Source organism: Cryptomeria japonica, chromosome 8 (assembly GCF_030272615.1).
Source record: "Cryptomeria japonica chromosome 8, Sugi_1.0, whole genome shotgun sequence".
NCBI lineage: Eukaryota > Viridiplantae > Streptophyta > Pinopsida > Cupressales > Cupressaceae > Cryptomeria > Cryptomeria japonica.
Window position 1 is genome coordinate 517,986,623 of NC_081412.1, and position 14,240 is coordinate 518,000,862.

Genomic DNA, 14,240 nt, shown 5'->3' on the forward strand with positions numbered 1-14,240 from the left:
TGGTGCTAAGTAAGCCCACAATAAAAAATACAATCGCATAAACATCGACTTTATCACCTTCCTTAAGTTTTATCAAGCTTTACCAGGTTTAACCTATCTAGCCGCTTTATCATCTTTATCAGCTTCATCAATTTCTACTCAGTTTATTTTACTAGGGCAATAGCCGAATTCTATCAATTCAACTAGCCATCCTATGTACCATAGTTTTTTATCACATCTAGAGCATTCCTAGCCCCTAGACTACATTTTACCATATATGCGCTGATATTTATCATACACATGTCAATAATCCCCATATGCAATTTTACACTACACATACGTGACATAAACCCTATACATGTTGAAATTGACCACATATGCACTCTTAAACCATAAACACAATTTTACATATTGCAGACACACTAAGAGCCAAATATGTGCCTATACCTACCATATACATGCTATCGTGCCCTATATGCACTAAGAATTGCTCTATGCATGTTTTTAGCAGAACCTTGTCTTACTGCATTTTTGGCTACCAAAGTTTTGACCCCTATTTATGGTGCAATAAATGCATATCCAAGGGGAAGTGAAAGTGTACTTAACAAATCTCTATACTCCTTTGGCTGCTCATGCCTTTGTACTTGCTTGAACCTATGAAATCACTTTGCCATCTCATTGTATGCTCTGTGCAAGGGGGCCTCACTAGCTAGGCAATATTATATTGCGTACATTTATATTGGGGGGTTTAATATCCCAAAAATGAGGGTGCAATATATTGTTTATTGATGAAAATAGAGGTTTTTAAAAATTTTGGCTATGAAAAATACAATAATTTGTGAAAATAGAGGAGCTTTTAATTCGAACTGTGTATTGGGAGGGGGTGAAAAAAAAGGAGTTTAGGGCCATATTTTTTGAAAATGTGAGGATTCTTTAGTATGTCATTAACGCACGTGCTATAAGCTAGGTTCACTAAGTGAAGCCCCTGTGACTCTGCGCCCCTCTACTTTTCTCTGCACCTTGTTCTCTAAATGTGATGGAGGCAAATGAAGAGATTCTTCCCCCAAGCTCTTGTTTATAGATGTTGTAACCCTAATTGCTCATGTTACCCCTCCATGATCCCCGTGACCTATTCTTGGTCCATTTTTTGTACTTTAACCCTATTTTTCGCCTTTTCTTATTTAGCCTATCCTTTCTATTGTCAGGAGATTATTCGAACCTTTTAACTACTTTTTCACCTAATCTCTTAAGAGGGCATACCACCTCCGTACAGGGGCAAAATCACGTATCAAATAATTTTTACTCTTTGAAACAACATGATGAACTGCATTGTCTCAAATAAGGGCAAAATGTAGGCACCTCAAATTGTCCTAGCCTAATTAAATGAATATTTTTATTTATTGTTCAAATAATCCCCTTTTCTTCTATTAATTAAATGAATATTTATTTGTTTAATTAATTCATCGAACCTTTTCTATCCTAGTTTAAATAAACATTTTTGTTTATTTAAATTTTCTTTTTCCCAAATTAAATAAATATTTTTAGTTGTTTAATTTATGTGACCTTTCTTCTATTTAATTTTTTTTTTTTGATAAAAGTGGACAAGCCACTAAACTATATTTTATTAATTTTGAATTTTGAAAATACAAACGGGTTCAAAGGGCATACCGGCAGGAAATAACTCGCAAGAAAACCTCTGGTTGTGGCCCCCTTTCTTTTATTTATTAAACAAGTTCTTTAATTTATTTAATTAACTCATTTACAATTTCCCCTTCCATTTATCTAAATGACAAGGGGATCCTTATCCATCTTAACCATTTCCTTATTTTATTATTTCTTATACCTACCCTTGAATCTTAGTCGACCATCATTTGTCTCACCTCTTAATTCATTTTTTCATTTTTTGGATGCTCTCTATAAAAGAGGCTTTGTCCTCTCTCTTTTATATCGAATCTTGGAGCATACTTACATTCTGCCAAAATAACTTTAGCTGATACATTCTACATCATCACAACCACATTCATTCTTCATTGAGCTCTTGTTCAAGCATAAAAATTTGAGAGCAACCATATCAAAACAAGATCAATGGAGATAGGATAACAATGAATATCAAACCCATATGAATGTGTGAAGGTATAATTTGGTTTATTTTATGATTTTGCATATTTGATGGTTCTTCATTGATGTCTTATTGAATTTCATTGTAGATCTAGGGTTTTGTGGTTGGAACTAGTGTTTGCAATATTGTGTTCAAATTCAACATATACAAGTCTATTTACATAGGTACTACAAAGGAAATAACTACAACTTTTTTAATTTAAAAAAAATTAATTTAAAAGTATAAATCATTTTTTAATACCCAATTGTACATGACTTGCATAGGTTGACAGAGTGATGATGCAAGCAAAACATGTTTGATAATCAATACAACCAAGTAAGGGAATAAAATTGATGGCCCCAAGTGAAGTGCTCCAATTTTGATGATTTGACAATCAATCTATATGTTTTGGGATTTTGAATGCAATGGTAGGGTGTATTTTGACCCAAAATGTTTTGAAAATATGGCTACCTTCTAGATTTGTAAACTCACACCCAACTTCAAACCTTTGTAGATTTAGCCTCCAATATCCAACTAGAATGAAACAAAAGAAAAATATAATTTTCTCGAGTAATCGAGAGGTAATAGTATTCTCAAATCTATACCTAAAAGCTCTAATTTTTACATACAATACAAATTAGTAATAGGAACCCTTGACGATTTATATTTATATCACACCAATTTGATTCTCTGGATCATAAAAGGATGCAAGAGAAGCGCATACTCAATTCTTTAAAAAATACAAAATCTTCACTAAACTAAAAGAATATCCAAAGAGACTCAAGTAGCAAAGATATCATAAAGCAATTGAAAGTTAAGTAATTCTGATTTTAGATCCACTCTCATATGAATTACTTAATAAATTTGTATATCAAAGAACAGTTCTTCACTTGAGAATACAAAGACAACTATTGTTCCCTTTCATTACTAGGAAAATAATGGAATAATAGAGTCTGTTTTATTTCTGATTATAAAACTAGCAAGTGTGCATATGTTAGTATGCATATATGGATATGTAGATGCACACACATACACATATATGTCTTTATGTATATATGAATGTCCAATAGATGATTGAATAACATGAATGATCTCTTTCAAATCCTCTCTCAGATTTCTTTTGACTCCATTAAGAAACAAAAAATGTTTATGAAATCAAATTGCTTTTGATTAAGGACCAAACAGGTTTTTAGGGTACACAAAACCCCTTACAACAAATTTTGAAGGGACCTAAAACCCTCGGATTTTTCACGGATCTGGAGCCCAAAGAAAAAAGCTACAATAGGATACAACGTAGACAACCATCAACCCACCATCAACCTAGCATCAAATTAGAAATCATTGAAGAACTAGCTGAAAAAAGAAGAAGGCCAAAGCCAATCTCCTAAAAACTCATAAAGCCATGACCATAGGGGTTTTCCACGCCCCCTTAACCATAACAATGGGTTTTAACAAGGCTCCCATAACCTTAAACTTGAAGATGAATAGCATTGAGAATATCACACCCTCCAATCTCTCCACCTAAATAGGAGATCAGTAGAAACACTAGTCTCATTTTTGTTGACATGTTTTTTAGGTCAATGTCTAACACAAAATAAAGTTACGAACGAGCACCTTACTCTCTCTTGATCAAAGTGTGATTGCCTGCTAAGATTGCAAAAAGATCAAACAATCGACTCCAAGGTTCTTAAATGCAACTGACCTGACTCAGTTGGCCGATGTGATATACTGGTAATCCAAGGGGCCTTATGTACTCTTAAAGAATATTAAACAATTTTGCAACTTCAAAGAATTGACTTGTGAATGATTTATCTTTGAATGACTCATTTTAAAGATTTTTGAGTTTAAACTTGCAGAAAGTAAATCGGAAGGGTTTAGAAAGCTAAGCTAACCTAATCTAGAGCTAAGAACAACGAGACAGGGATTTCTCAAGTGTGACCAAACCATGCTTCGCTTCGCCAATACAGCACAACTACATGAAGGCGGTGCAATCTTTAGAGGTTGTGCATTAATTTTTCATATCAATGAAAGCCATCGATTTGAACAACATTCACCCGATGATCAAAGTTAGTTTCCACATAGAAAAAGCTCAAAGTAACCTTGCACAACTGATATCAATCAACTACCAACCAAAGGTATGAGTGAGGGTCTACACTAGAAACAATATCATCAAATCCTATTCATCTAACAACTTTAAAGCAAATATAGTCTAAGTGAAGAGAGTGAGACCATGCAAGTTATAAAACGACACAAGAATGCACCAACAAATGGAACAATGTATTAAGTAAAATTCTTCAAAACTTATAAGCAACAATCTCAAAAATCAATCTCCCCCCCTTACAAATGAGGGGGGTCACCCCTTTATATAGGCCTCAAACCATGAGGACATGCAAACCCTAATTAGGGTTTCCTCCCAAAAGATTCCCCACACATGATGAAACAAGGTGGGAATCAACAGTAAATGCCTGTTCTTCCATCTCCAGTTTTTTTTCAACTAGAAAATGTAGGAGAATTATTGTTGGACACAATAACTCAATTTGGGTGTTCTAACTGTTTTGATCAAAGAAGAGAAAACATAAGAAAAAAACAAAAAACTAGAAAACAAGGCTTAGGAAAATGAGAAAGTGCTTAAAAGTTGTAACAACCATTTATCATGCAAATACAGTTTACTAATTTAAAAATTTTGCAGAGTAATTTGGCCTCCAAAGGGAAAGAAATATAATCTACCATTAATCTACCAAACAAATCATATTAATTGTTATCTACCAAAGCTGCACCCTCACCAAGTTGCAGAACTTGGCACCTTGAAGAAACGTGGGATCTTTCCAGGTTTGTGGGTCACCTATCTTGGAAAGAACCTCTGGAGAAGGTTGTCTTCCTAGCTGGTTATCACTTAATCTTAACTACCTTAAAGACTTTGTTGACAAAAGGGGAGGAAGGATTGCATAAAAATGAACCTACTATCTGAGGTGATGCACCAAACTGATAATCTGAAAAATTTGGACAACTGATTAACACACAAAATAACCAATAACAAAAAGGAACTCTTGCACAACTCAAAAACTCCTAACCTCTGCATTAACAATTCATAAGAATGCTAAAAAATAAGAGTCTCAGTAGGAGAAAAGATGCTTTCTCACAACATGAGGTTACTCTTATAACTGGCACAACTTATGACTTGCAAATAATTAGAAATTCCTGCATAAAGGTGATGATTACTTTGTTCTTTGACAATACTCACTATACCTTGAACTATGCTACCTTCAATGGCTTGGACTGTCAAAACATGCATCAAGGTTGCTGCTCCAATTCTCTTATCCCTCATATGGTATCTTGAAAGAAAGCACTGTTATTATCTAATGCATGACATCCTCTTTGATTTTAGATTATGATGCTTAGATGATAGTAGCTCTTATTCTTATGCTAATGTCCTCTAAGGCACTCATACCTTCTTGATGACAACTGTGTATCCTTTCTTACCCATTTTGTATGATGATCCCCGTAAATGAGTATTTCTTACGGTTACCTATTTTTTGCTTCTAGCTGAAAAATAGGTTAGGTTATGCTTGTTTTTACAAAATGGAACAAAGTACATATTACTTCTGCTATATTGCATTCCAACTGCACTAAGGAAGAATCAACTAAAGATTACATTTCAATACTTTTAATTCATAACAGCAAAAGAGAGATACATCTCCTCTAGAAAAAGGAAGTATTTTATTGATATTCAAGCATGCGTCTCACACAAAGAGCCGTGAGACTAGCTATATGCATCTGGTGCAGGAAAGAATACATAGGCATGCATACATGAGTATAAAAAAAAAAAGAGCATGTTGAGAGTGGAACCAGTCATTCCCTGAATGACTAGTAGGGTTGAAGTAGCCTTGATGTTGCCTTTGTCTTGTTGCTTTGTCCTTGTCTGCATCCGCCTTCCTTCTGGTATCTGCAAAAGAGTTAAATATGCAAAGAGAGAACATTTTGTTCTAAGCAATGGCTGATTACATCGCTAACATGTATACTAACGCATGCATGTATATATAGTCCCTACATACATCAGGTGCATATAGTCAACATCACGGAAAATCTCTAAAAAAGAAAATATCAGATCAGAGGAAAATCAAATGCATTTTATTTCTAACTTGTTTGCTTCTTGTGCAGCTACAGAACAGGTTCATTATTGCTTAAGTCATCATTTCTGTAGGTGTAATCATGTTCATTTTCAGCATGTGAGTTTAAATGTGGTTCCCACAAGGGTTGAGCCCAACATGCTATTAAGGATAGATGCAGGTACCTTAGCAGAGTACGGTGATTATTATTATGAAAGGATTGCGCAACAAAAGACAATGCATTCATATGACAGTTCATATGAGATGAAGATCAGGTCATACAACTGAAAAGGTAATGCAATAGTCTGAGAACGTAGATAGGCATCAAGGTTAGAGAATGTGTTCAAGGGTCTTATACACCAATGATAAATCCTCAGGACAACACTTTACCAATAGAGAAAAACGTCATGCAGCCATAGGTAATTATTGTAGGGAGTAATGATTGGCAAAATCAAACAAGTACTTAAAGAGCCATGGTGATTAGAGTCTGTACTGGCTATATTTCCATTAAGTGTAATAGACATGTCAGTTGCAGCATAAAGCAATGCAATCAAAAGGGTAGTATCTTCAAGACATAAGGTTTTCAAGACAAGTTTTGAAGGAATGAGACCTTCAGTTTGCAAGTCTATGGTGTTCAACATAATGAAAATTTCAGTTTCCAACAATGAAGGATAGTACATTAAGCATTATTGCAGTCCTCTTTCACAATATCAAAAGGAAGCCGAAGTATGAAGTTACAACGCATATTCCTTTCTACAATTCAAAAGAGTTATGACAACAAATCATAAGAATATACATAATCCAAAGCAATGACATTCCCTCAACAAGTTCATGACTAGCTCATTGAAAGACCAATACAAGAGGTCGATAATAAATTGGATGTTAGAGACACCAAAAGATATACTCAAGGTAGAGAGTAAGCATGCACAACCAAGTGGTATCGGTATTTTTCAAGGGTCATTAAGGATATCTTCAGGTAACCTAAACGAGCAATCATATGTGTGGGCAACCTGATAGTATAGTCCCTGTTAAGAATTGCAGCCTATAGAAGGCGTTAGTATAGTGAAAAGGGCAAGGTTACAGTCCAAGAGAGTAGCAGGACAATTATTAATGTGTGAACCATTAATAAATACATGATTTCATTCATAGTATTACTGTCAAAACGTCATATAGCAACTATAAGAGGAATTGACAGAGCCCATGTTATGAGCAGTAATGGTATAATCATCAACAATATCTCTTATAGAAAATAATGTTAATCAATATGTATGATAGAGGTAGAGCAGTCCATTGCCAAAAAGACAACAGCATTGAAAGATGGTTTAAAGGCCGTGACAGTCATATGCAACCTTCTAAACACACATCACAACCACTTCACAACATTGACAATGAATATCAGGCCAACAAGGACAGTCTACAACAGTCCCAACCACAAAATGGGACAAAAGAAGCAAAAATACAATAGAGAACTGCAGTGTTTCACGAATTTTCAAATCAAGAAAATGTTCGAGTGGTAAGCCATGTTTTATTCTTTCAAATCCAAGAATGCAACCTCAAAAAACACAAGGAAGTAAAAAAACATAGCAAACAGTAATATTATAGTATTTTTTCTAGGGAATGTGCTCAAAAAATTGACTTTAAGAGTCAGAAAAATATGCACCTGGGTTTTCTTTTTGTTTTCCAGAGATTCGAAAGAAAGGGATCCAAAGAGGAGAGGCTCACGTAGCGACACCCAACACTTAGAATCACACCCAGCACAGTGGAAATATTACAGAAAAATATGTATAAAATCAGTTAACCTTAACATCTTTCACTCCAAATAGAGGTCGAAATTTTAGTTTTCGCAACTTACCAGGTAGTTTGCACGCCAAAGATGTGTTTCAATCTGCCCAAAATCAATGTAATACTCTTTGTTTTTTTTCAAAAGTCACTTATGGCGATGCTCATTGCCCATTTACAGCAGGTTGTAGATTGAATATCGCTCAAACCCTAGCACGGCAGCGCCCAGAATTTTCGAGCAAAGAGAAGGATAGAAAATATCGAATGAATAAGGATGATACTTTAGGGTTTTCTTTTCGCTATATCCCCATCATGGCTTTTAGGCATTTTTGCCTTTAGTTTGTTTAATTTCTTTTTCAAAAGCCATGTAAAGCCTAAGGCATTTTTTGGTTTCCCTTTGTGAAAAATTTATTAAGTGATTCATAAATATCACTTAATAAAAAATTTCAATGTAATATTTATTAAGTGATATTTATGAATCACTTAATAAATTTTTTCTTTCATTAGGGCTTTAGAGAAATAGGTAAATTAATAAAAAATATAACATATATTTATTAAAGTATTTTTTGAAATTTAAATATATAATTAAAATACTTATTTTATTTCATGTTCATATTTAAAAAATCAAAAAATAATAATAAATGAAATAGTAATTTTTTTTTGTTAAAGTGATATAAGTCACTTTATTAAATTATTTTTATTATTATTCCATTTATTACCATTTTTGCCTTTAAACATAAACATGAAATAAAACAAATATTCAATTAAATATTAAATTTCAAAAAATCACTTTATGAGATGTATATTTTATTTTTCATAAAGTCAAAAATGGGGATATTTTTGCATTAATAAAAGCTTGCAGGCCTGTCAGTGATATTTTGGGGGCATTTATGGTGTTTTTAAGAGATTTTATGGTTGCAGCATGGGTTGGCTTGACTTTTGGCCCAACTTTTTCCCTTTCAGACCTATTTCAGGTCTTTTTAAGTGGGTTTTTTGTTTCTGCTCACCCAAGAGGAGGTGGATTATTGTATTCATTATTTGCTTTTTGGAATGCATATATACTAGCTTCCTTCTTCATTGTACTTCTTCTTGATCATTCATCTTTTGACAGACTGTAATTTCAAAGTTCTTTCTGCAAAAGGGAATGCTTTTGTAACACTTTTTCAGGAGTAAGACAACATTGTAACAACTTTGAGCAGTAATAAGCAATCCATGCCTTCCCATATTCTTTTGTTAGCAAATCCTTGGTGTTGATGTAGGTTTTTGTGACATTCTTGTCCTTGAAACTGTGTTTTTCATATGGGTATTTTATGCAGGAGCATAATTATTTGCAGGTTATAAGTTGTGTGAGTGAAATAACAGTCTTAGGTTGTGAGAAGTGTTTTCTTCTCCTCTAAGGGCTGTCATTTTAGCCTTCTTATAAACTATTTATGCAAGGGTTATGATTTATTGGGTTGTGTAGGTGAGTATTATTGTTGTCATATTGTTTATTGTTTGTTGTTCTTTCTCAAAGATATTTAGTTTGGTGCATCACCTGTTAGGCAATAGGTTCATTTTTACGTTTTCCTTCTCTTTTCTCAACAAAAATCATTAGGATAGTTAGAATTAGGTGATAACCAACTACGAACCAACTTTCTCTGGAGGTCCACTCCAAGTTTTAGGCAACTCACAAGCCTAGGAGAGTTCCTATGTGTCACAAGCCTGCTGAGTTGATAGCTTAGCAAATAGGGGTGCAGGTTCAAGTGATAACAATTACTCCTGACAGTACGCTGGTAATGATAGCACACACTCATTTATTGTGATTACCATGGGAAAGGGGTAAAGGATTGTTGCACGATTTCCACCAAGAAGCTCGCACTTAGTGATGTCAAAACTATATTGTTCCTGCCTCCTTGTGACGCATGCTGGGCTCAACCCTTGTGGTTATTTCACCCTGTTGGTATTTTGGTATAGTTTTGTCATTGATGTCAACACCTACACCTACTTTGGAGATCCAGCACCATTCACCGACAAACAGTAAACTGTGCAATAGTTACTGGTATATGGTTAACTGGCAGGATGTAATGTTCACCGGTACCTGGAATGACATGGAAAACACTTGGTAATGTCGAAGACATCATGTGGACACTTTATTTTGAAGTAGTAATCATTGGTATATTCTTATTTGCATATTTGCTTTTGCCGGCAAATAGGTCCAGGTTATCTAGGGTTACACCGGCAGGTTTATCTTTCCCAGATCAGCATGGCACGCTATGGAGATGATTTATTATTGTTGTAAATGCATTAAGCCGACATGTTCAATCGGTTATTGCATCGGATATTGTATTATTTGTAAAATGTTTTTATTGTAATATCTTGTAGAGCCGACCTACTAAAATTAGTCTTAGGGTATGGTATAAATGTAAGATCTTATTTGTAAGGTCAAATGTGGAATGCGAAAAAGAATTGTGTGAAGGTATATGCGAGATTAAGCAGAGGTATACACGAAGACATCATTTGAAGGTGAAGCTAGGTTTTTGTAGAAGCATATCAACATTACACCGGTACTGAACCCAGCATATTAAAGATGCTATTTTGTGCAATACATTCTTATTGGATTTAACCATCCAACTATAGTCAGTGTGACTTCCATTTGTGTTTGAGCAGTGAGCTCTAGGCTGTTGGCCTTTCTGCATGTGCAGACCCCTTTTGTACACTTACTATCTGCCGTAGTATCATTTGATTGTGGGTAAGGTTTCCCACCGTGGTTTTTCCCCTTACTGGGTTTCCACGTACAAATATTGGTGTCATGTGTTGTGGATGACTTTGTGCTTATGTTTCATGCATTAATTCTTACCGGTATAGCAATTTACTGTTAACACTGTCTACCGGCATACTTAACTGATTTACCGGTATTAAGCATTAAGTTGGTTAATAAGTTTTTGGTTTAAATTTATTAGACAACTGATTCACCTCCCCCCCCCCTCTCAGTTGTCTCCAAGACCTACAATTGGTATCAGTGCCTAGTCCTCTTTTTGCAAAAGTTTAACAACTTGAGGAGATCCAATGTCTACTAATTGCTTTAGAAAGGATAGTCCTAAACTTGATGGAACCAACTATGGGATATGGAAAATCAGAATGGAGACACATCTGGGAAGTTACTAAGAATGGTTATACTGCTGCTGTAGCTGATCAGACTGCTCCCACTACTTTAGCTAAAGATGAAGAAAATGATTGCAAAGCTAGAGAAGCACTCTTGAGCGCATTATCAAATCAACAAATCATGGGATTATCTGATAGATCTACTGCAAAATCTATTTGGGATCATTTGGAAACACTGAATGAAGGAGATTCCACAGTCAAAATTGCAAAACTTGAAAGCTTCCGAGGCAGGTATGAACATCTGAAAATGGAAGAAGATGAAAGGATTTCTACTTTTATGGAAAAAGTAAATGAAATTGTTTTGGGTATCAAATGTTGTGGAGGAACCTTGAGTGAAGATGAGATTGTTTCAAAAATATTAAGAAGTTTGCCACCGGCATATAAAATGAAAGTTACTGCTATAAATGAGTTGAGAACAATGCCTAATACATCAGTAACTAGGGATACATTGATTGGAAAACTTTCAGCTTTTGAAATTGAGGAATTTGGTCCTATTACTACTATAAAAACTGATTTGGCCTTCAAAGCATCAACATCATCTGCTCCATCCTTTGACAAATCAGACTGGAGAGCCTTTTATGCAAGAGAACTTGAAGAAACCAAGAAGGAGAATGAAGAGCTTGAAGAACTTGAAGCACTATTTGCAAGAAAAATGCCAAAGGCCCAATTGGAAGTAAGTATGAAGGTAAAGCACCCTTTAAATGTTTTAACTGCAATAAAATTGGTCATATGGCTTCAAGATGCCCTGATAGACATGCTAGACTAAGAGAAGAAGCTAGAAGAGCATACAAACCTAATCCTGAATATCAAAGATACAGATTTAAGAAAAACAAAGATAAATCTTGTTACATTGCTGATGAAGGTGTGACTGATGATTCTGATGATGATCCAACAGACAATGGATGGGTCTTTGTTGCTATAATAGAAGATCAACCGGTACCTATTGCTCAACCGGTAGAACAAGCCCTAGCAGCTAAAGTTGAATCAAAGGATGAATGGATTATTGACTCAGGATGCTCACATCACATGACTGGAGACAAAGGTAAATTCTTGAACTTTCAAGAATACAATGGTGGTTTAGTAAGATTCGGAGATGACAAAGCTTGTTCAATCAAAGGTAAGGGTTCAATATCTCTTGATGGTAAACATAACACTGACAATGTCTACTATGTTGAAGGATTAAAACATAATCTTTTAAGTGTTGGTCAATTAGTTGAGAAAGGTTTTCAGTTACAATTTAAAAATGGAAAATGCAAAATCATGAATAGAACTGGTTTGGAAATTGCAACCGGTAATCAGACTAGAGGTAATATCTTTCATTTGAATAACAGTGAAAAGGCATGCTTAATTGCACATATATATGAAAGTTGGCTATGGCATAAAAGACTATGTCATGTAAATTTTGATTGCATGGTAAAAATCAATACTTCTAAGGCAGTTAGAAATCTACCTAAAATTGTAAAACCTCAGAATACAATTTGCAAGGAATGTCAATTTGGAAAACAAGTTAGAGCTAGTTTCAAAAGTATTCCAAAGAAATCCAATAATGCTCTTGATTTAATTTACACTGATTTATGTGGTCCAGTTAGAACTAAAAGCTTACAAGGTGATAGATATTTCATGTTAATTATTGATGACTATTCTAGAATGTGTTGGGTTACTTTTCTTAGAGAAAAATCAGAAGCACTTGGGAAGTTCAAACTATTCAAAGCAATGGTTGAAAATGAAACCAGTAAGAAAATTAAATGTTTAAGATCAGATCAAGGAGGATAATTCACATCTAAATATTTCAATACATTCTGTAAAGTAAATGGAATCAAAAGACAGTTATCAGCACCTCGGACACCACAACAGAATGAAGTTGTTGAAAGAAAAAACAGAACTATTTTGGATGCAGCAAGAAGTATGTTATCAAAAGCAAATCTACCACATGTGTACTGGAGAGAGGCAGTAAGCACTGCTGTCTATACATTCAACAAAGTTCACATCAAAGGTGAAACCGGTAAGACCCCTCATGAACTATGGTTTGGTAATACTCCTACTCTTAAGTATTTTAGAATTTTTGGAAGTAAATGTTATATTAGAAGGGATGAGTATATTGGCAAGTTTGATCCTAGAAGTGATGAAGGAATATTTCTTGGTTATTCATCTAAGAGTAAAGCATATAGATGTTTTAATAAAAGATTACAGAAAATTGTTGAGAGTACAAATGTAAAGATTGATGAACAATTTAGAGGAACTTCAAGGTATATAGACTCTGAACTGGTAACAGAAATTATAACAAATGAACCTACAATAAATCCACCAGTACAGAATGATGATCCAGTTACTCCGGTATCATTAGAGGATTCCACAGTAATTGAAGAACAACAACAGACTAAGACACCTCGGTATGTAAGACTGAATCATTCTGAAGATCAGATAATTGGAAGCAAATTTAAAGGAGTCATGACAAGAGGAAGATTGGAAAATGAAGAAGTATGTCTTATTTCTCAAATTGAACCATTATCTGTCAATGAGACATGTGAAGACAAATTTTGGATTAAAGCTATGGAAGAAGAATTAGGACAAATTGAGAAAAACAATACTTGGACATTAGTTCCCTAGCCTAAAAATAAAAATGTAATTGGAACCAAATGGATATTTAGAAACAAACTCAATGAAGATGGTAAGGTTGTCATAAATAAAGCAAGACTAGTGTGTAAGGGATATTCTAAAAAAGGAGTTGATTACAATGAAACCTTTGCACCGGTAGCCAGAATTGAGGCAGTTAGATTATTCTTGGCCTTTGCAGCCCACAAGGATTACAAAGTTTATCAAATGGATATCAAATGCGCATTCTTGAATGGAAATCTTGAAGATGAAATCTATATTGAACAACCTGATGGATTTTCCTTGACAAATGACAATGATATGGTTTGCAGATTAAGAAAAGCTCTGTATGGATTAAAACAAGCTCCAAGAGCTTGGTATGCAAGATTGGATAAGTATCTTTTAAAGATTGGTTTTACTAAAAGAAATGCATATAGCAATTTATATTACAAAGTAACTAATGATGATATCTTGATTATTGAAGTATTTGTTGATGATATAATCTTTGGAGGAGAAGATGAATTATGCAAAGAATTTTCTTTTGA

The 14,240-nt window shown here is 34.3% G+C and overlaps 1 long non-coding RNA gene across 2 annotated transcripts; it reads right to left on the reverse strand.

The window, feature by feature from the left end:
* Positions 1-5,780: 5,780 nt before the first annotated feature.
* On the reverse strand, positions 5,781-8,219 carry LOC131056246 (uncharacterized). Of its 2 annotated transcripts, XR_009358740.1 has the most exons (3): positions 8,036-8,219; positions 7,844-7,921; positions 5,781-6,020 (listed from the first exon to the last, which is right to left on the reverse strand). It is a non-coding gene; the product is annotated as an uncharacterized LOC131056246 (long non-coding RNA). The 2 variants fall into 2 exon arrangements; XR_009108595.2 differs by having other exon boundaries at positions 7,844-8,219.
* Positions 8,220-14,240: the final 6,021 nt, after the last annotated feature.